The sequence below is a fragment of the Micromys minutus genome (assembly GCF_963924665.1).
Source record: "Micromys minutus genome assembly, chromosome: 24".
Lineage (NCBI taxonomy): Eukaryota > Metazoa > Chordata > Mammalia > Rodentia > Muridae > Micromys > Micromys minutus.
The window spans coordinates 22,342,176-22,364,111 of NC_137959.1; positions in this window are offsets into that span (position 1 = coordinate 22,342,176).

Genomic DNA, 21,936 nt, shown 5'->3' on the forward strand with positions numbered 1-21,936 from the left:
ACCATTATTGTTCTCTATGGTGTGAGTAGACGTGTGTTCACATAGAGTTAAAGAAAATTCAAACACTCCACAAACTTTCTCAGATAACCCATTTATGTTCAGCGTCCTATATTAGATGGCAGAGAAATAGGCAAATAACAATAATTGACAGAAAACAGAAGATTTACCTCTAGATTTTAGAATGACAAGAGCACACAATGGCACAGATACAAGCCATTTTAAAGGGATGAAGTTTGTGCAGAATAATTTTCAGCTTTCATCTCACTTAAAAGTATATGAGCCGAGCCATTGTCACTCCCTTTTTATTTAAAGAAAACAACATCATGCTAAAGGCACACACAACCAATTCTGAGAAGCCATTTAAAATATGTGTCCAGAGAACAGAAATGATTTTGTTGCCCCTGAATTATTCTATCCTTTCTTCTGCCTATATTATTCATTAATAGCACAAGAGGTTCAGCATCACTGAGCTCAGAAATGACAGTCACCATCTATGGCATTGCTACATCTAATCAGTGGTAAAGTCTTACCAATTTTTGCTCAGTAATATATTAAACATTGGCTGACACTTTAAGTGTTTTTTTTCAGATATAAGTATAATTGCTCACTATGAGATAATAATTTTAATTATCAAATTCAAACTAAAATTATTTTTTTGTTCTCAGGATTTGCATATCGTTTAACAGCTCCTGATAAGATTCTACGCTGCTGCTTTGTTTCTTTAACAATAATGTATTCTATTGATGCTTTCTTTTGTAAGCTATGACATATCCTTCATTAGGCCAAATGCTTTAATACAAATCCATATTTACCACTGGTGGTGCTACAATAGAAGGTTGTAAATATGGGGTGTGGCACATTGCTGGATAATCAGCATTCCCATTGTATTATGATTGACTCCAGTAGCATGAAAAAGATCTCAAAGTATGCAAAATTTTGAGAATTTTACTTTCTACTGCCATTAATAGAAGTCTCACAAAACAACAAGCTATGTAACTATAGCATGCATGTTATATATCAGAAATATACAAGCTCCTTGATTGTTACTTCAGTCTCTATATGCCATGGTTAGTTGATTGTGTAGGCTGTTTCTTTACACTAAAATCTAACTTTTTCCTACTCTCTCATTCCTTCCTTACTACCAAATCCCCATAGCATTTTTATAGCTTTCTCTTCTGCTCTTAAGTTTTTGCTATGTAATTCATCGAAGCATTAGCAACAGTAGTTGTAACAGTGAAGACAAAGGTTGATGCCAGCAACCATCTGGTCAAGATTATTAAGGTCCTTGGACAGTATGGGTGCCATGGGGCCCTCTGCCACCTGTGACTGAATCTTTTACTGGTCCTGTTTCATGCAAGTTCTCTAAAGAAATCTACAGCTGTTGAGGTTCTGTAAAAGTCACAAAAAGTATATTGATGATATATCATTTTACTTCCTTTCCATCAATCTCTGATTCTTAAATTTTTTTTTTCTGTTAGATCTTCTATAATGCTCCCTGACTTTTGTTAATGGGGGTGATTTGTGTGTCTTTTAATGGCAAACTCTGAAAAACATCTTGTCAGCAACATTATCTGGTTGTAGACAAGAACACCATAAGACACATTGATAGTGTGTCTCTTTAACAACTAAAATGTGGTATGTTAAGCCCTTGCCTATGACCTCCCCATCTATAGTCCTTTGACCACACACTGTCCTAATCATGAGCTCCCTCTTTTGGATGTAGGCATCAAATTAAATCAGAAATCAGTAGTTTTACTTACTTTATGGTGTTTCGTTAATGGCGATGATTACCTTACTTAGAGATCAAGAAGTCGACTCTGAATCCAATCACATGCTGGCACTATAACCTAGTATTCAGACTCAGAACATCTGCCACCAGGAATACCAGAGACTCAGACACACAGGACTGTCGAGTACCAGGTGAGAACCGATTCCAAATAGCCAAGGGGCAGAGAGATCTCAGCTGAGTACGCTGAAAGTGAGCACCTGCCTGGCTTGAACCAGGGATCCAGGAATCCGGTGGCATTGGGCCCTCTGATCCAGATAGCGACTTCCGGGGTACACAAAAGGCGATTGGACCATCCACCACGAGGAACAGCAGAGATACAGGGACACAGGGTAGGTACAAGGGAAAGGAGAGAACCAATCACAGAAAACAAGATGGCAAGAGGAAAGTGAAAGAACATACCCCAGGAAAACAAAGACAACCAGGCAACACTAGAACCCAGCTCTCATATCACAACAAACAGCTAAATGCCAAACAATCCAGAAAAAAAAGACTCAGACACAAAATTCTATCTCAAGATGATGATAGACAGCCTTAAACAAGAACAGGAGGAAAAGCATAAAGAATTGGAAGCTTTTAAAGACAAAATAAGAAAAACACTCAAAGAACTCAAAGAACTAGAAGAAAACAGAACCAAAGAGATGAAAAATGGAAGAAGGAATTTAAAACAGAAATGGACACAATAAAGAAAACACTAAAAGAGACACCCATAGAGGTAGAGATCCTAAAAAAGAAATCAGGAGTCACAGATACAAGCATTTCCAACAGACTAAAAGAGATAGAAGAGAAAAGCTCGGGGGCCAAAGACAACATTGAAAACATAGACAAAACAGTAAGAGAAGATGCAAAAGCCAAAATGCTCCTAACCCAAAATGTGCAGGAGATCCAGGACACAATGAGAAGACCAAACCTAAGGATTACAGGAATAGAAGAGGGTGAAGAATATCAACAAAGTGGTACAGTAAATATCTTCTACAAAATGGAAAAAAAATTTCCCTACTCTTAAAAATGAGATGACCATGAGAGTAAAAGAAGCCTACAGAACTCCAAATAGGTTGGACCAGAAAAGAAATTCCTCCCGACACATAATAGTCAAAACACCAAGTGCTGAGAGCAAAGAAAGAATACTAAAATCAGTAAGAGAAATAGGTCATGTAACATATAAAGGCAGACCAAACATAATCACACCCGATTTCTCAACAGAGACTATGAAAGCTAGAAGAGCCTGGACAGACATCATGCAGACCCTAAGAGAGCACAAGTGCCAGCCCAAGCTGATACACCCAGCAAAACTATCAATCACCAGAGATGGCAAAAAGAAGATATTCCAAGACAAAATGAAATTCACAGAATATATGACCACAGAACCAGCACTACAACGAATTATAGGTGGAAAATCCAATGCAATGAAGAGAACTACCTCATAGTAAAAACAAGGAAACTTCTAAGCAAGAAAAATCAAAAGAAGAAAGACACACGGGCACAATTTAACCTACCAAAGCAACAATAGCAAGAAACAGCAACCACTATTTTATGATATATATTAACATAAATGGACTCAACTCCTCAATAAAAAGATACAGGTTATCAGACTGGATACATAAACAAAATCCAGCATTTTGGTGCATACAGGAAACATATCTCAGAGACAAAAACAGACACTATCTCAGAATAAAATGTTGGGAAAAAACCTTTAAAGCAAATGGCCCCAAGAAGCAAGCTGGAGTGGCCATTCTATTATTGAAGAAAGTAGATTTTCAACCAAAACTTACCAAAAAAGATAAGGAAGGACACTTTTGACTCATTACCGGGGAAATCTGTCAGGAGAAACTCTCAATCCTTAACATATATGCTCCAAATACAAAAGCACCCACATTCATAAAAGAAACCCTACTAAAGCTCAAAAATACATTTTACCCCACAAAATAATAGTGGGAGGCTTTAATACCCCACTCTCACCAATGGACAGATCATGGAAAGAGAAACTGAACAAGGACACTGTAAAACTAGGAGAGACTATGAACCAACTGGAACTAATAGATATCTATAAAACATATCATTTTAAAACAAAAGAATACACCTTCTTCTCAGCACCCCATGGCACCTTCTCAAAAATTGACCACATAATTGGACACAGAATGAGGCTCAATCGATATAAGAAGATCAAAATTCTCTCATGCATCCTCTCGGAACACTATGGTCTGAGGCTGGTCCTTAACAACAACAAAGACAACAAAATGCACATATACACATGGAAATTAAACAATGCTCTATTAAACAATAGCAGGGTCAAAGAAGAAATAAAGAATGAAATTAAGAATTTTCTAGAATTCGATGAAAATGAAAACACAACATGCCCAATCCTATGAGATGCAATGAAAGTAGTACTGAAAGTAAAACTCATATCTCTGCATGCTTCCAAATGAAACTGGAGAGAGGATACACTAGCAACCTGACAGCACAGTTGAAAGCTCTAGAACAAAAGGAAGCAGATACACCCAAGAGGAATAGACTGTAAGAAATAATCAAACTTAGGGGAGAAACAAAAAGAACCATGCAAAGTATCAACAAAACCAAGAGCTGGTTCTTTGAGAAAATTAACAAGATTAATAAACCTTTAGTCAGACTAACTAAAGGGCAAAGAGAGAGTATCCAAATTAGCAAAATCTGAAAGGAAAGTGGGAAAATAATGACTGAATCTGAGGAAATTCAAGAAATCATCAGATCCTATTACAAATGCCTATACTAAACAAAGCTGGAAAAACTGGAGGAAATGTATGAATTCCTAAAGAGTTTCAAGATACCAAAGTAAATCCAGGAACAGTTAAACAATCTAAATAATCCCATAATACCTAAAGAAAAAGAAGCAGTCATTAAAAGCCTCCCAACCAAAAAAAAAGCCAGGTCCAGATGGGTTCAGTGCAGAGTTTTATCAGGCATTTGTAGACAACATAATACCAATAATCTCCAAACTATTTCACAAAATAGAATCAGATGGAACACTACCTAACTCATTTTTTGAGGCTACACTAACACTCTTTCCTTAAGCACAAAAAGACCCTACAAGTATAAAGAACTTCAGACCAATCTCACTTATGAACATTGATGCAAAAATACTCAACAAAATCCTTGCAAATAAAATCCAAGAACAGAACAAAAGGATCATTCACCATGAGCAAGTAGGCTTCACCCTGGGATGCAGGGATGGTTTAATATAAAGAAATCCATCAATGTAATCCACCACATAAACAGACTCAAAGAAAAAAAAAAAACACATGGTTATCTCACTAGATGCTGAGAAAGCATTTGACAAAATCCAACACCACTTAATGTTAAAAGGCTTGGAAAGAGCAGGAATCAAAGGCCCATACCTAAACATAATAAAAGCAATATACAGCAAACCAAATGCCAACATCAAACTTAATGGTGGGAAACTTGAAGCAATCCCACTAAAATCAGGAACTCCACAAGGCTGCCCACACTCCCTCTACCTATTCAACATAGTACTGAAAGTACTGGCCACTGCAATTAGACAGCTAACGGAAATAAAAGGGATGCAAATAGAAAAGGAATAAGTAAAAACATCACGTTTTGCAGATGACATGATAGTTTAAGTAAGCAACCCCACAACTTCCACCAGAGAACTCCTACAGCTGATAAACAAGTTCAGCAAAGTGGCTGGATATAAAATTAACTCAAACAAATCAGTAGCCTTCCTATATTCAAAGGACAAACATGTGGATAAAAAAAATTAGCAAAAAATACCTTTCAAAATAGTCACAAAAATATGAAATAACTTGGTGTAACTCTAACTAAGCAAGTGAAGGAGCTGTGTGACAAGAACTTCAAAACTCTAAAGAAGGAAATCAAGGAAGATCTCAGAAAATGGAAAAATATCCCATGCTCATGGATCAGAAGGATCAACCATTTGAAAATGGCCATCTTACCACAAGAGATGTACAGATTCAATGCAATCCCCATCAAAATTCCAAACCAGTTCTTCATTGAGTTGGAAAGATAAATGTATTATTTCATCTGGAATAACAAAAGACCTAGAATAGTGAAATCCATCCTCAACAACAAGAAAACATCTGAGGGAATCACTATCCCGGACCTCAAGCTATATTACAAAGCAATTGTGCTGACAACGGCATGGTACTAGTTCAGAAATAGGCATGCGGATCAATGGAATAGAATAGAAGATCCAGAAATGAGCCCTCAAGTATATGGTCACCTGATATTTGATAAAGGAGCTGTAAACATTCAATGGAAGAAGGACAGGCTATTCAACAAATGTTGTTGGTCCATCTGATAATCAGCATGCAGAAGAATGAAAATAAACCCTTTCTTATCTCCTCATACAAAGCTCAAGTGTAAGTGGATCAAAGATCTGCACATTAAACCAGGTACACTGAAACTCTTAGATGAGAAAATAAGGAAAATCTTTGAACTCATAGGCACAAGTGAAAATTTCCTGAACAGAACAAAATGGCTTGAGCTCTAAGGTCAAAGTTTGTCAAATGGGACTGAATGATATTTTTAAGTTTCTGTAAAGCTAATGATACTGTCAAGAAAACAAAATGACAGCCAACAGAGTGGGAAAAGATCTTTACCAACCCCACATCACATAGAGGCCTAATATCCAAGGTATACAAAGATTTAAAAAAGCTAGACACCAGAGAACTAATCAACCCCATTTAAAAATGGGGTACATTCTTAAACAAAAATTCTCAATTGAGGAGTATCAAATGGCTGAGAAACATCTAAGGAAGTGCTCAACATCCTTAGCCATCAAGGAAATGCAAATCAAAACAGCCCTGAGATTCTACCTCAAACCAGTCAGATTTGCCAACATCTAAAACTCAGTTGACAACAGATGCTGGCAAGGATGTGGAGAAAGAGGAGTATTTCACCACTGCTGGTAGGGTTGTAAACTGATACAACGACTCTGGAAATCAGTCTGGTAGTTCCTCAGAAAAATGGACATAGTACTACCTGAAGACCCAGTTATTCCACTTCTGGGCATTTACCCTTGGAATGCTCCAACAAACAACAAAGATACATGTGCCACAATGTTCATTGCAGCTCTATTTATAATAGCCAAAAGCTGGAAAGAACCCAGATGTCCTTCAGTAGTTGAATGGATACAAAAACTGTGGTACATTGACACAGTGGAGTACTACTCAGCTATCAGAAACAATGACTTAATGAAATTCTTTAGAAATTGGATGCATCTAGAGAATATCATCCTTAGTGAGATAACCCAGTCACAAAAGAACAGACATAATATGCAGTCACTTATAGTGGGATGCTAACCCCATAAATCTCTGAACACCCCAGAAACAACTCACACACTGTGTGAAGTTCAACAAAAAAAGTATATATTTTAATTACAATAGAACTGTATCACATCCCCTTTTTCTCCCTACAGCTCCTCCAAGTCTCTCTCCTATCCCCTCAAATTAATAGCCTCTTATCCTATATTAATTTTACATATATATATATATGTTTATTTATATGTACCCACAAATACATAATTACAACCTTAAATATATATTCTTATACTTTCATGCAAAATACTGAAAATTTGTACATTTATCTTTGTTTTTTAAGATAAAGTATAAAACCCCAGTATCCAATAAAATGATACTTTCTATTCAAGAACTTATCTTAATAATAACAATTTTCATTATATACCTCATTTGTTTATCCTATTTAGTCTATCAGAATCATACATATGAATGTGTCAAAACAAAGCAAATATCACTAGATACTATATGAGTTGAATCAATTATCATTGTGAGCTAACCAGAAAATGTGGTAATATTACATTTTAACACAAAAATTCAAAGAGATAAATCTTTCAACTTACGATGTAGCTAAAATCTCTATTTCTATATTTTATTTAAAGAACTTTCTTGTTATATTGACACATGATCTACAATGAAAGCCATTAAGAGAAACAGTTCAAGTAATCATTTACAAGATGTCTTTGAAGCACACATTTCGTTTTAGAAAAAAAGTTATTGTCCTACATTCTATAAAACAATACTCACAAGACAAAATTAAATCATCTCTTCTTTCTTTCTTTCTTTCTTTTTCTTTCTTCCTCCCTTCCTTTCTTCCTTCCTTCCTTTTTTTTTTCTTTCTTTCTTTTTCTTCCTTTCTTTCTTGATGGCTGCCTGTCTTATCTTCAGGAAGTTCTCTGCCATTTGAGTCATTACATTATTCTGTATTCTAAACTGGCCTAAACCTGGCTATTGTTTATGCTTCCTCTTCTGTATCTATTGACTGATTTTCTGTCCCCAATCCCAGCTGGATAGGATTACAAATATTTTCTATGAGGCCCAGCTCTCATTGTCTCTTCAAATATTGACTCTCTATAAAGTAAGTATAGTAAACACCTTTCCTTTAGTCTTTAATGCTTTAATTATTCATACATGAGTTGAAGATGAAATTTAAGGCCTGGTGCACAGTGAAGATATGGTATAGCACTGAGGTGTATTTATAACTAATATTTATTTTTGTAATGAGATGGGGGATTCTACTAATTTTTATAATAACTGAAATCCAATATTTTTTATTTTAATTTTTTAATTGAATGTTTTCTTTACTTACACTACAAATGTAATTCCCTTTCCACGTTTTACCGTTTTACCTCTGGAATCCTCCTTCCCCATCCTCTGTCTCTATGAGAGTGTTCCCCCTTCAAACCCATCTTACCTCCCTGCCCTGACAAACCCCTACACTGAGGCATCAAGCTTCCACAGAGATAAAAGCCTCTCCTTTTGCTGATACCCCCATAAGGCCATCCTCTTCTATATATGTGGCTCAAGCCATATGTCCCTTCATGTGTACTCTTTGGTTAGGTATTCAGTCTCTGAGAGCCTTTGTGGTTCTGGTTGGTTAATATTGTTTTTCTTCCTATGAAGTTGAAAACTCTTCAGCTCCTTTAGTTCTTTTTCCAACTCCTCCACTGGGGACACAGTTCTTAGTCCAATGGTTGGTTGAGAGCATCCAACTCCTTTTTTTTTTTTTTTTTTTTTGGACATTCTTATTTACATTTCAAATGTTGTTCCATTTCCTGGTTTCTCTTCTAGAAACCCCTTACATACTCCTCCCCCTGCTACTATGAAGGTGCTGCCCCAACTACCTACCCATTCATTACCTCCCACCTCACTGTCCTGAAATTTCCCTATACTGGGTATTGAGCCTTGGCAATACCAAGAGCTTCCCATTGATGCCCAACAAGACATATGCAGCTGGAGCAATGGGTCCGTCTATGTGTACTGTTTGAAAGATGGTTTAGTCCCTGAGAGCTCTGGTTGGTTGGTATTGCTGTTCTTATGGGGTTTCAAGCTTATTCAACCCCTTCAGTTCTTTCGCTAACTCCTCCATTGGGGACCCTGTTCCTGTTCAATGGTTGGCTGAAATCATCCAAGCATCTGCCTTTGTATTTGTGATGCTTTGGTAGACCATCTCAGGAGTTATATCAGGCTCCTGGCACAGTTTTCTTGGTATCTGTAATGTTTTCTGGAATGGATTCCCAGGTTTGGCAGTCTCTGAATGGTCTTTTCTTCAGTCTCAGCCCCAAACATGGTCTCTGTATTTTCTCCTTTGAATATTTTAGAAGGACTAAACTAACAATGTTTAAAGTCAGTATCTAACATAGTGGATGCATATATATATAGTTTCCTAGTTTCCTTTCTAAATGCTGCCCACTCTGCTCCCCCTCCCCTGCTTCTGCTTCCACAGGGGTGCTTTCTCACTCAACCACTAAGCTCCCCACTCTCCTGCCTTATTATTCTCTTGCACTGGGATATCAAGCCTTCGCTGAATGCCAAATAAGGCTATTCTATGCTACATTTGCATTTAGAGCCATGGGTCCTTCTATGTATAATCTTTGGATGATGATTTAGTCCCTGGAAGCTCTGGGTGCTCTGGTTGATTGATATTGTTGTTCTTCCTATGGATTGCAAACCTTTTCAGTTTCTTCAATCTTTCCCTTAACTCCTTCTTTGAGGTTCTTATGCTAAGTCCAAAGATGTACAGAATGTGAGCAAATTGATCAATGTTGTGGGCAATGGGAGATAGAAAATGGGTGAGCCACAAAAATTCCCAGATGCTGTAGAAGCAAGAAGCTCTCATGACCCAACAGCATTACATTAGCTGAAATACCCAACAAAGAGGGGAGAAAATCTATAGCGAATCTATCCAGAGGTTCGGCATGGACACCTACCCTTCACAAAATTTTAACCCAGAATTGCTCCTGTCTAAAGTAAATGCAAGGACAGGAAGTGCAGCAGAGGCTAAAGAGGGGTTGCCCAGGGACTGACCAACCTGAAGGTCCATCGCATGTGAAGCCACCAAAGTCAGACACTTGCTAATGCTAGAAAGTGCTTGCTGACAGGAACCTAATGTAGATGTCTCCTGAGAGACTCGCTCAGAGCCTTATTGATGCAGGTATGTATGATTGCGGCCGAAATCCCCATCTTTCAAAATGACCTTAAACAACTCATCTCTCATCAAAGCACCTACACATTTTGAGTACTTAAATACTATGATACAAAATAACAAATGAACAATAGGTCATTACAAAAACTCAAGTTAAAGTTACTATTAAATATTTTTAAAAGTTTGAAATAAATAAAAACATTATACTAAGTATAAAGTCTTACCTTTTACAGGGAAATTATACAAATAATAAGAAACTGAAGGACATTTAAAATCATGAGGGTTTAATGAAGACAGACAAGGGTTCATACTCTTGGAAGTCACCATGAAAGCATAGATCTATGACATTAATAGACCTGACATTCTATCCATTTGATAATGCTATAGTCTATCAAGGTTGTAATTGAGACGTACATATTTATTCCAATAAATATACTGATAGCTTTCTTTGTGTATTGTCCTGTTTTTCCCATGTTATTTATGTATCTCTGAATAATTTAAATTAGGTTAATGGCCAAAAGTAAAGAATAAACTCAATAACACTTAATAAGATACTACCTATATGCATTTGTAGATATACACAAGTATCATGAAGATATAAATTGTACCATATCGTACTCATCTAAATCGTAACATTGAGCAAGGGGAAAAATATTGGGTTAATCTAATCATGGAATCAGAAAGCATACATACTGATTACAATAATACAAAAATAGTACAGCTACTTTGGAAAATTGACCTATAGTGACACAATAAAGCTGAATTTAGGTATCTTGATTCCCAGCGATCTTGCCCCTAATCTAGTGCACTTCCTAGTGCTAAAGAATTTTTCACTCAGTCATAAAAGAACAGACATAATATGCAGTCACTGATAATTGAATACTAACCTCAGAAAGTTCTGAACACCCCAGAAATAACTCACAGACTGTATGAAGTTCAAGAAAAACAAAGGCCAAAAAAAAGAAAGAAAAAGAAAAAGAAAGAGAAAAAGAACATACAGAGATAAGGCTGTTTTGCTCAATACTCAATTTATTCAGGAGCTGATACTAGAGAAAGGTAGCCAAAGAGAATTAAGTGGTAACTGGAAATATGTTTCTTCAAATTTTTCCATTCTGGGGAAAACATATTAAAGAGAAAACAAAAAATGATCCTGTAAATCCTTGTGTTTCAGCCACGTTGGAATACCAAGGCTTGCTGTGGCAGTATGGCTTACATACAATGGAGATATATTTCCCAGGCTTTTGTTTATTCTGTTTTTATGCTGGCACTTTGCCATTTGCATTTGGGATTATTAAAGTACGAGATAAAAAATAATTCTTCCAATACACCTAGTAGAATTTTCATAGTGGCAGTAATGATAGGGAATCATATACAAGAAATATCTAAGATGTTCACTAAAGATTTAGTGACAAATGATTATATACCAGGTGAGTGTGCATATGTGTGTGTATATGTGTGTGTGTGCATGCCTGTGTATTCTTAATACTTTGTTTTGGTAAAGAAAAACTGAGTAAAATACTGCTACAGAAAGATAATGAAAAAGATATATTCAATAAGAGAAACTAGAAAAAGAATACCTAATACTTCATACTATTATTCAAATTGTGTACTAAAATTGTGTCCCATGAAATTCTTGTCAAATGTCCTAGTTCCCAATGGTGTTACATTTAGAGATAGGATACACAAAGAAGTAATCATTGTTCACAAAAGGTAAAACCTTGTAACTCTATATAAAACTGGCATCCTTACAAGAGGCAGAAACAAAAAAGCTTCTTTCTATTAATGTGCGCAGTCACAAAAAGTCACAGCAAGAACATGGGTTACTGTGACAAGGGAAAATCTGCATATGCTGACAGTTCAAACATGGATTTCTAGTTTCAGAGATGTGAAAAAGAAATGATTGTTGTTTACCTCACTTGTTATGGTAGGCTGCACAGATAAAAACAGAAACTATGAGAATGAATGTCAGGCTGTAAAAAGACATTCTTTCTGGGATAAGGCAGAAAAAAAAAAAAAAAAAAAAAAGAAAGAAAGAAAACAGCCAAAGCTTTATTACCTGAATTCTAGGCACTCATTATATGTATTGAGTGTCTATTAAGTAATTAAAGTCCACATAAGGACTTCTGTGACCTCAAATTTCTGTTTTCCTAGCATGTCCCTTATCTCACGGCTTAGTTACATCTTTACTGGCCTTCTTGCAAATTTTTGGGGTGTTAAACAGATCTCTATCTATTCGTATTCCTATTACAAAAAGGTGGAAATGTCTTTTGAATGTCTTACTTGCTTTAAATGCATTACAAAAATAAATTTCTTTCTCCAATTTTTCACATCATTTAGCATATCATTTTGTAAGTACTATTATTATGTTTATACTTATTTTTATTAAACTATTTACATTACATCCCAGTCAGAGGGCCCACCTCTCCACCCAGTCCTTTCTTCTTACCTCTTTTCATATGACCTCTTTACTTTATTCTCAGAAATAAAAAAACTTGCGGCGTGCTCCTCGACCAGCGAGGAAAGACAACCACCACCAGAGGATTCTTCTCAGATCACCCTTTGGGAGCCTCTTGATTGAAGGGGAGAGCAGGAAGCGAGAGACCCGAACTATCCTAGCTGTCCACTTATATAGGGAGAAGCGCATACGGGCTTGCCATGATTGGTTGTCACCAGTCTGTTAACACCAGAGGCCTCGGGATTGGCCAGAGATAGGTTATGTACTGCGCATGAGCAGGGTGCAGTGCCTTAGCTGACAAGAGCATTACTATATATGGATTTTTTACCTCAAACCGTGAGGGAGCCTGTGCCATCTTGTAATGGCATCTGCATTTGGCTCCCCACAAAAACTGCCCATGGGTATCAAACTGCTTTTTGTATTTGAACTTGGAACTTACACATCCAGTATGTATTTTTTGTAATGAAAGAATAAAGTTTGAATAAAGGTAGTGGTCTCAGTTGTTTTGCTCCAAATTAACTCCTCTCTCTCTCTCTCTCTCTCTCTCTCTCTCTCTCTCTCTCTCTCTCTCTCTCTCTCTCCCACCCTATGTTTGTTCATTTATTCATTGACACTATGAGATGTGTGCACCTCTTATATTTTAAAAAGAAGTATTCTACTACTTAATGATGTATATGTATGCGTACATGTAAATGTATGCTCTTGGTATGTGTTTCCATCTCTGTGTGGATAAACATTTGGGTAGCACGGTTAGCTGCTTACCTTTCTTGGAAGCTGCTAGGGCATTCACTGGTATTAATAAAGCTAATTCTCAAGGAGGAAGTACCCAGATCAGTTTCAGATAATGGATCTCTGGATTCTGTATCTGACATTCATTGTGTCTTTCCTAATAGGGGTCAACTATCTCCTTTTTCTGGTGAGACAGCCAAAGACAATAACAGTGGCCTGTGTATGGTAGGAATATTAAAAAAAATAAATAAATAAAATAAAATAAAAAAAAAACTTCATGAATACCTTAGAGAAAGGCTTCTCATTCCTAATTTGAGGTTTTTTATTATGTAGACTTTGAAAGACCCCCATAGAAGGGAGACCCTCACTCAAGTCTCGGGATAACACAACCCCCAAAGAACTCACAAGAGATCGTCCTTGCTGCAGTTACACGAGGTTTATTAACAAAACTAGTGCACTGGGATTGAGACTTGTATTTCATGCAAGGGTAGAGGAGTTCAACCTTGAGTAGCTGGGATAAGGGATATTTAAAGAAAAAAATCCATAACCCAAAGGGGGTAGGGAGGGCGTCATTGGAAAATGCCAAAAATACCAATGAAGAATCACCAGGGAAATACTTGGTTTTGCAAGATTGTTCAAAAGATTTTAATCTGTTTATGGTTGGCCAGTTCCTAGAACAGAGTTGCTGAACTGGCTATAATTTTTATGGTCAGTTAGTTCCTGGAACAAAATCATTGAACCAGCAACCTTAGATTTTTGGCTTTACTCTACCTGCTAGGTGTCTTCTATTATACCTGTTTGGGATGTCATGATTTATCTTGGTCTTTCAGTCTTCAACTAGTCAATGAACATTGTATCATAATCTATAGAACCCAGATAGTGCATGACTATGGAGATCATCCAGTAGGTAATGTGCAGCTTTTCTGTACTTGTTATCAAAAGAAAAATGCCTTGCCATCTCTCATAAGCCAGCAAATGTCAATATCCACTGAGAAGTACCTCCCCATTCATCCTGGGTATTTGACCTGGCTTGACCTTGTTCAGATTTTATATAGATAAGCACATTTGCTGCGAGTCATTGTATACATTAGCCATGCCATTTTTTAAAGCATTTCACAGTGCAGCTCTGCAATGGCTGGCTGTTGTCTTGTTACCTAACAACATATAATATTTTAATTAATATTGAATAACATGTACACTATTGGAGTAAGAGGATGTTTGGGGCTCTGTCATATTAACCATAATTCTCCCTACTATATTTAGATTTTTCCTTCACCAATCAAAGTTCCCAAAAGTTGAGTCTTTTTTGTTTTTTACTAATACCAAACATAAGCATTTTTTTTTTTTTTTGGTTTTAAATTAAAGCATCTTTGTCTTCATGTCTATTGAAAAGAACATAATGTTCCCTGTAAAGCAACAATAAAAGGAACTTCCCTAAAGGACCTTTTGCTCCATACATGAGCTTATTGCCAACTACTCGTATATCTATAAAAACTGACTAAGACAAAGTTCAGATATTATGAACAAATACTGAATATAGAGCTAAATCTGACTTTATTGAGACAGTGAAGAAAGAAATAAGGTCACAGATATTATGAAAGACCTCTGCTCACATTTATTTTTACTACATGGACTTATAAGTTTCCAAATTTTGTACATTCAAATACAATTAAAGAAAAATCAATAGAGTAAAAGTGATTTCTCCAATCAAATATGTCTTTCTTTGTTTGGCCATATGTTCCCACAGCTAGTTGACCACAGGAAAAGTGAAATGACATACTCTTAGTGTTAGTTAGCAGAAGATATGAGAAGAGTTCAGTAGGATGCTTTTGATTTCAGTGATGACATTTTCTTAGTTCTTCCCACTTGTTTTATAGCCATCCAGGAATCATGGCTTCTGGGTACTAGAGGAGGTATGTAGTTAGAAAAGAAGGGCTGGATTTGGCATGCTTCAGCACCATCTGTTCACTCATCAAATGCACAGATGTTCCATACCAAAAAACTGTGTAAGTTAAGGCTCAACATGCTCTGTGGGCACTCAGAGCCCCACCTGCTGGAGCATCTCTGTTGGGGAGCTGTGGAAGTATGACAAGAATGCCAGCATTCCTGCTGGACCTGATGCAGGAAAGACTTTGAAAGTGGAGGAGTCTCCTGCTATCTTCCATAGCTCACATTGCCAAAAAGCACATTTGAATGACTTTAGCTCAGGCACAAGCTGTACACCATGGAGAGAGTAAGGTATGGTGGATTGAACATTAGACAATGATCCCAAAAGATTTGGCCATCATTCCTGGAGCCATCACACACGTTTTTTGTGACCTTGTGGAGTTCATGCAAAATTTTTGAGCCTTCAAATTTTTTTCTTTCAAAAAAAAAAATATCCATAACAACAAAAACCATGAAGTTCTTACTTTTCTAGGTTTTCAGAAGGATTTCATTTATGCATGTATTTGGCTCTTAGATTTATACTCTTTCAGACACTGGTAGGAAGTCTCATATGTACAATGCATAATCTTCCAAAAAATATTGACATCCCTAGGTTTGCAATTGCACCAAAACTGCTTTTTATCTATGTAACTTCTATTTAGAATTATAATTCAAAAGTCACATCACAAACAGTTTTGAATACCAGGCAATGTTTTGCCTTAAAATATAAGCTTAGTTATAAGAAAGTTTCTATGAGTATGCACTTATATCTTTTATTTTGATTATGAAAAGATTTTTAAAATATTTACATTTCTTAGTCTATGTTGCCAATAATTATGTAAAATACAGAGTAACTAAATAATGTAGTTGAAGTTTTTCACCTGTTATATTTAAATTGTATGTCAAATAATATGGGCATTTTTTACATAAAATGCCAGACGCTTGGTTATTAAGTTAGCCATGTTGAATGATTTAAAGGAAAAGCAGGAACTATGAAATATGATCTTCACTTATCAAAGATGTAAGAAAAAAACTCAGTTTTAAAATCTATCTGGAATCATTATACTGAGGCATATGTTGAGTTTCTCACAGTATAAAAAAGAGAAGCAAAAATGAATGTAGACTTGATCCTGTTTTTGATTGAGGTCAAGTATGTGTCTGACATGTTGGGTAATGTATACAGATATGAACTGTGTAGAAGACCAGACTCAACTGCCTAAGGAATGTATACTCATAAATAAAGATATAAACACTGGAATAAAGTTAAGTTGAATATGCACTTATATGCACTAGTGGCACCATATTAACAATTGGCCCAAAATTTCCAATTGCTTTGGATTCTCATTGGAAAATCTGAAATAAGTAGTATCTTGAATTCATAAAGATGTTTGTGATGAATTAATGAGATAATGTGTGTGAAAACTTTGACATAGTGTTTTATGATCCTTAATGTTCATTCGATTGCCTTTTACTGATGTCTATGAACCAATTAGAAAACACAACTTAGAATGTATTCAGAGTGGCATAGACTCAGAGGTGCTGACTGAGTGAAGATGATTGATTTGGTAAATGATCCCTAGAAGCATTAATTGCTGAATATGTAAATTCAACAAGAATGATGACGTTAACTCTGTAGAGTGAGGTTAATGAACAGGATATCCATCTGGGCTGTTGTGGTTCATTTCCACTATTTACTTCAATTAGATTCAAAGAATATTACAGGTAAGAAATAAGGAAAATGTTTACCGATTAGTTCAGTTTTCGCATTGACAGAAAGCTGCTACCTCTTTCCGTAAGAGAAGGCACTAGGGGCTATTTGTCAAGCAATATGATATAAGAAATGAACAGGTATAGGCATGTAGCATGTACTGCCTTCAAAAATCTTAATGCTTACAACAGTGCTATTAAATGGATTTCTAATATCTATTTTTAACACATGAAAATTCAGAGACTTATTTTGAATCACTTTTCTCAGAGCTCTTCAATTATATGTTGCAGGCTTAATATCTGAATCAATGGTGTTGATTTCAGCCATGTTTGGCATGGTTTGTTAGCTGCAAGTGGTAATATGAAAAAGCTTCAGTATTTCATTCTCTAGTTCCACTTTATTTCAGCTAATGAGGAATAGAAATTCTCTTCTGAATCCCATATTTTCTATTAGAAGCTACTTTTGGCACTCATCATATAATAATTAAAATGTAATTTAACATATCAAGTTTTAACTATCTTTGGTTATATATGTTTAAATGTAAACCTTTCTCTTGATAAATATATTATACACATGACATAAAAAATTAAAGTATTTGCAAAATTTGTGAAGAAAAAAAGTTGATTGTTTGAACAGAAAATTCTGAAGATGCAAGAACACATTTTTTATTTGCATGTATAAATTATAAGAGGTTAACTGAGTAGCATTTAAATGCATGATCATACTTTAATATGACTGGGGTGGAATCTGTATGCATTTGGGCAAGGGAAACCAAGAGTGATTAATAGAAAGTACCATGATCTCTGAATGCCTGATCCCTCTTCAATACAGTGAGCATCAAAGTTCAATATCATCTTATTTGCTTGTTAAAACTAAAACTAAGTCAAAACATGAACAACAGAACCTCAAGTAATTAGATACACATCATAAAACATCTTAGTACCTAGGCTCAAGTTGATTAAGAAAATATTGTTGAAAGAGAGATGCATAGACATCGTGTGCTTCTCTGTTGTGCACTTAACTCTGGAATCAGCCATAGGGGAAATATGTCTAAGATTATACCAGAAATGCTACATGTGAAATGATAATAATAATAATAATAAATTAATAATAATAATAAAGTAGTAGTAGTAATAGTAGTAGTAGTAGTAGGAGGAGGAGGAGGAGGAGGAGGAGGAAGAGGAGGAAAAGGAGGAGGGGAGGAGGAGGAGGAGTTGTATTAGTAACTGCAAAGAATTGCTCCTTGTACAGAGCCCAAGAAAATCAATGGCTTGTCAATAGAATCAGTCAGGATTATTAGACTACAAGTTATAATCAAATAACCAGTATATTAAGATTATCAGCCCTGCTGGACTTAGGCAAGTTATGTATCTTTTGTATACATCATTATCTCCATCAATTGGAAAAAAATGATTAAAGATGACTCCTGTGGCAATTTTGCCTGGGGATTCCACAGGGTGAAGGCTGACATTAGAATTCATATCACTCATGTGGCAGCCAGAGTCCTACAGTGATTATAAATTATAAACTCTTAAGGATAATCAATTTAGAATTACAAAGTAAATTGCCACCAAAATTTAAAAGAAAAAAAAATGAGCATCAACTCTAGTAAGACCTGAACACATTCTAGCTTGCTTCTAAAAAGTTGTTGACATATTACATATCTACAGTAATTTCCGTTTAGAATTTTCAACAATTATCTAGATATAATGTAACTATTGAGTCTGAGCTCTTCTGTAACTTGTGAAACCTTCCAAATATAGTATAAGCAGTGCTGTAGGACTTCACAGGCTATGCCATAAGGCACTAAAATGTTTCTTCTCAGATCTTTTTAAGCATCATTATTTGTTCAATAAACTATTTATAGAGCTTTGAAGATCACATGGGCTGGAGGCCAGAATGGCCAGAATTGTGATTTTTGATGCTGTTCCTGGACCATAAATGAAATAGTTTTGGATTGTCACACTACCTCTATAGCACCCTGAGTGTTTGTAGTTGATGTCATTTGGAAAAGAATGACCTTCCTGAGACATGAATAGTTTTTTTATCTATTCCTGTATTTTATTCATATTTCTATCCAAAGGGGTCCAGGAGTATTCAGGCTGTGTCAGTCCAGATGCCAAGCCCTGTGCTAGGCAGTGCAGGCTGTGACAGGGCACAGAGATTTAGGGAGAACGTTGGCACTCATGCTTCTAATAGGATTTATTCGGTTGTTTACTTATTTACTTATCCTTTATTTATTTTTAAAACTCATAATGTTTTTAAAAATTTCCTCCATTTTTCTTCTTCACTCTCTCCTTTCATTTCTGGATTTGTTAATTTGGATATTCTCTCTGTGCCCTCTCTTAAGTTTGGTTAAGGACTTATCTATCTTGTTGATTTTCTCAAAGAACCAGCTCTTGGTTTTGTTGATTCTTTGCATAGTTCTTTTTGTCTCTATTTGTTGATTTTATCTCTGAGTTTGATTTTTTTCCAGCCATCTCCTTCTCTTGGGTATATCTGCTTCTATTTGTTCTAGAGCTTTCAGCTGTGCTGTCAAGTTTTTAGTGTATGCTCTCTCCAATTTCTTTTTTGAGGTGCTCGGTACTGAGTTTTCCTCTTGTCACTGTTTTCATTGTTTTTCATAATTTTGTGTATGTTGTCCCTTTGCTTCCATTAAATTGTAAGAAGTCTTTGATTTTTTTCTTTGTTTCTTTCTTGGCCAAGCTGTCATTGAGTAGAGCATTGTTTAGCTTCCATGTGTATGTGGGCTTGTTGTTGTTATTGAAGACAAGCCTCAGTTCATGATGATCTGATAGAATGCATAGAATTATTTCGACCTTCTTATATCTGTTGAGACCTGTTTTGTGACCAACTATATGATCACTTTTGGAGACGCTGCCATGAGGTGCTGAGAAGAAGGATTATTCTTTTTTTTAGGATTAAATATTCTATAGATGTTCATTAAATCCATTTGTTTCATAACTTCTGTTAGTTTCACTGTGTCTCTGTTTAGTTTCTTCTTCCATAATCTGTCCATTGTTGAAGTCTCCCACTATTATTGTGTGTGTCATATATGCTTTAAACTTTAGTTTCTTTTATGAATGTGGGTACACTGTTATTTGGAGCATAGATGTACAGGATTTAGAGTTCATCTTGATAGGTTTTACTTTTGATGAGTAAAAATTGTCCTTTTATTCAATATCAGGAGGGTTACTCCAGCATGATTTTTGGAAGCATTTGCTTGAAAGTTTTTTCAAGATTATTTTCTTTATTTTCCTAGGGTGAAGCTTCCCTCTTTGTGGTGGAGATTTTCATCTATTATTCTTTGTAGTGCTGGATTTCTGGACAAATTTTTGTATAAATTTGCTTTTGTCCTAGAACATCTTGTTGAGTCTATCTATGGTGATTGAGTTTTGCCAGATGTAGTAACCTGGGCTGGCATTCGTGTTCCCATTGGGTGTGTATGGTGACAGTCCAGGAACTTCTAGCTTTCATAGTCTCTGTTAAAATGTCTGGTGTAATTCTGATCTTTCTGTCTTAAAGATTACCTATTCTCTTCCCCTTACTGCTTTTTATATTCTTTCTTTCTTTTGAACATTTTTGTTTTGACTATTATGTGTTGGGAGGAATGAATGATTTTTTTAACATAAACTATATGCCAAGGTGTTCATTTCAATTGTGCTTTGTCATGGTTTGTTAGAAGCAACAGTTAACATCAATAATCCTCAATACTTTTTCTTCAGTTCCACTTTATTTTGGATAGTGAGAAACAGAAAATTTTTCCTTAAGTCTTTGATGAGAGAGGAGACAAAAAACTTCACTGGCAAAATATTCAAAAGGCATGAAAGACATTGCATTTAGGGCTACATAGGATATATCTGATCTTGACTTACCTCTGCCACAAATGAAATAGACATAAAAATTTATTTGAACTTCTCATTTGGAAAGAAAACAAGGGACATTGTATGAATGTAGATAGCCAATGGTCTTATTTTGCTGTTATGTTAGCCTGCTCACTTTTCATTATTTCAATCAGATTTATTTGAACAAACAAAGAAATGTAACTAAGCAACCATAAAAAATCCAAACTTACATTTATAATATGGTAAGAAATGAAGTGAATTTTAACATTGTTTGTTGCTGGGACTATAATTACAGGTTTTAACTACCAGCTGGAGCCTCTAAATGTAAAAGAAATGGAAGGTTCAAGATGAGGCAAAAAAATCTATTACGGAATGACATAAACAAAAATTTTTATGTAGGAAATAACCACTTATATTAAATTTTGTTGGACATAGCTTCATCATTGTTTCAAATAGAAGTGATAAAACAGGGCTCTTCTTGTCCATACAAAGACTGTCTTTAATAAAATAAATATTTAAAATATATAAAGACAACATCTGCTCTCTAATTTCACTCCCTCAAAGACAGCCAAGGCTTCATGGGCATTAAACAGTGTTTCCAAAAACCAAACTTACAAGTATCCTGTGTCAAAATCAATTCAGGTTGAGTTGATCAGATTCTAAATAAAGCTTCTTGGACTCTAATCAAGATACGCTACACTCCATTTCTAGTTCTAATTGTGTTCCCATGAAGCCTGCATTTGTAAGAACCAACCCAGGTGATTTCATTTTGATTACTTAAATTTTGATATTAAAATTACCAAATGCATTTTTATAGAACTAAACAGTTTTTGTTAGACTTCCCAAAAGACTGTGAATTGCTCACAAGCTGCTGCATATTAATCTATCTTAATCTTTCTGCAGCCTGCTATTAAATACCCAAAAGAATTTGACAGTCCTAAAAAGTAAAGGTAAAGATGTGTGAAATTGATCTAATTAGTATAGTTTCATAATACATCACTGCCAGTCTAATTGATCTAGTTATGGAGAAGCT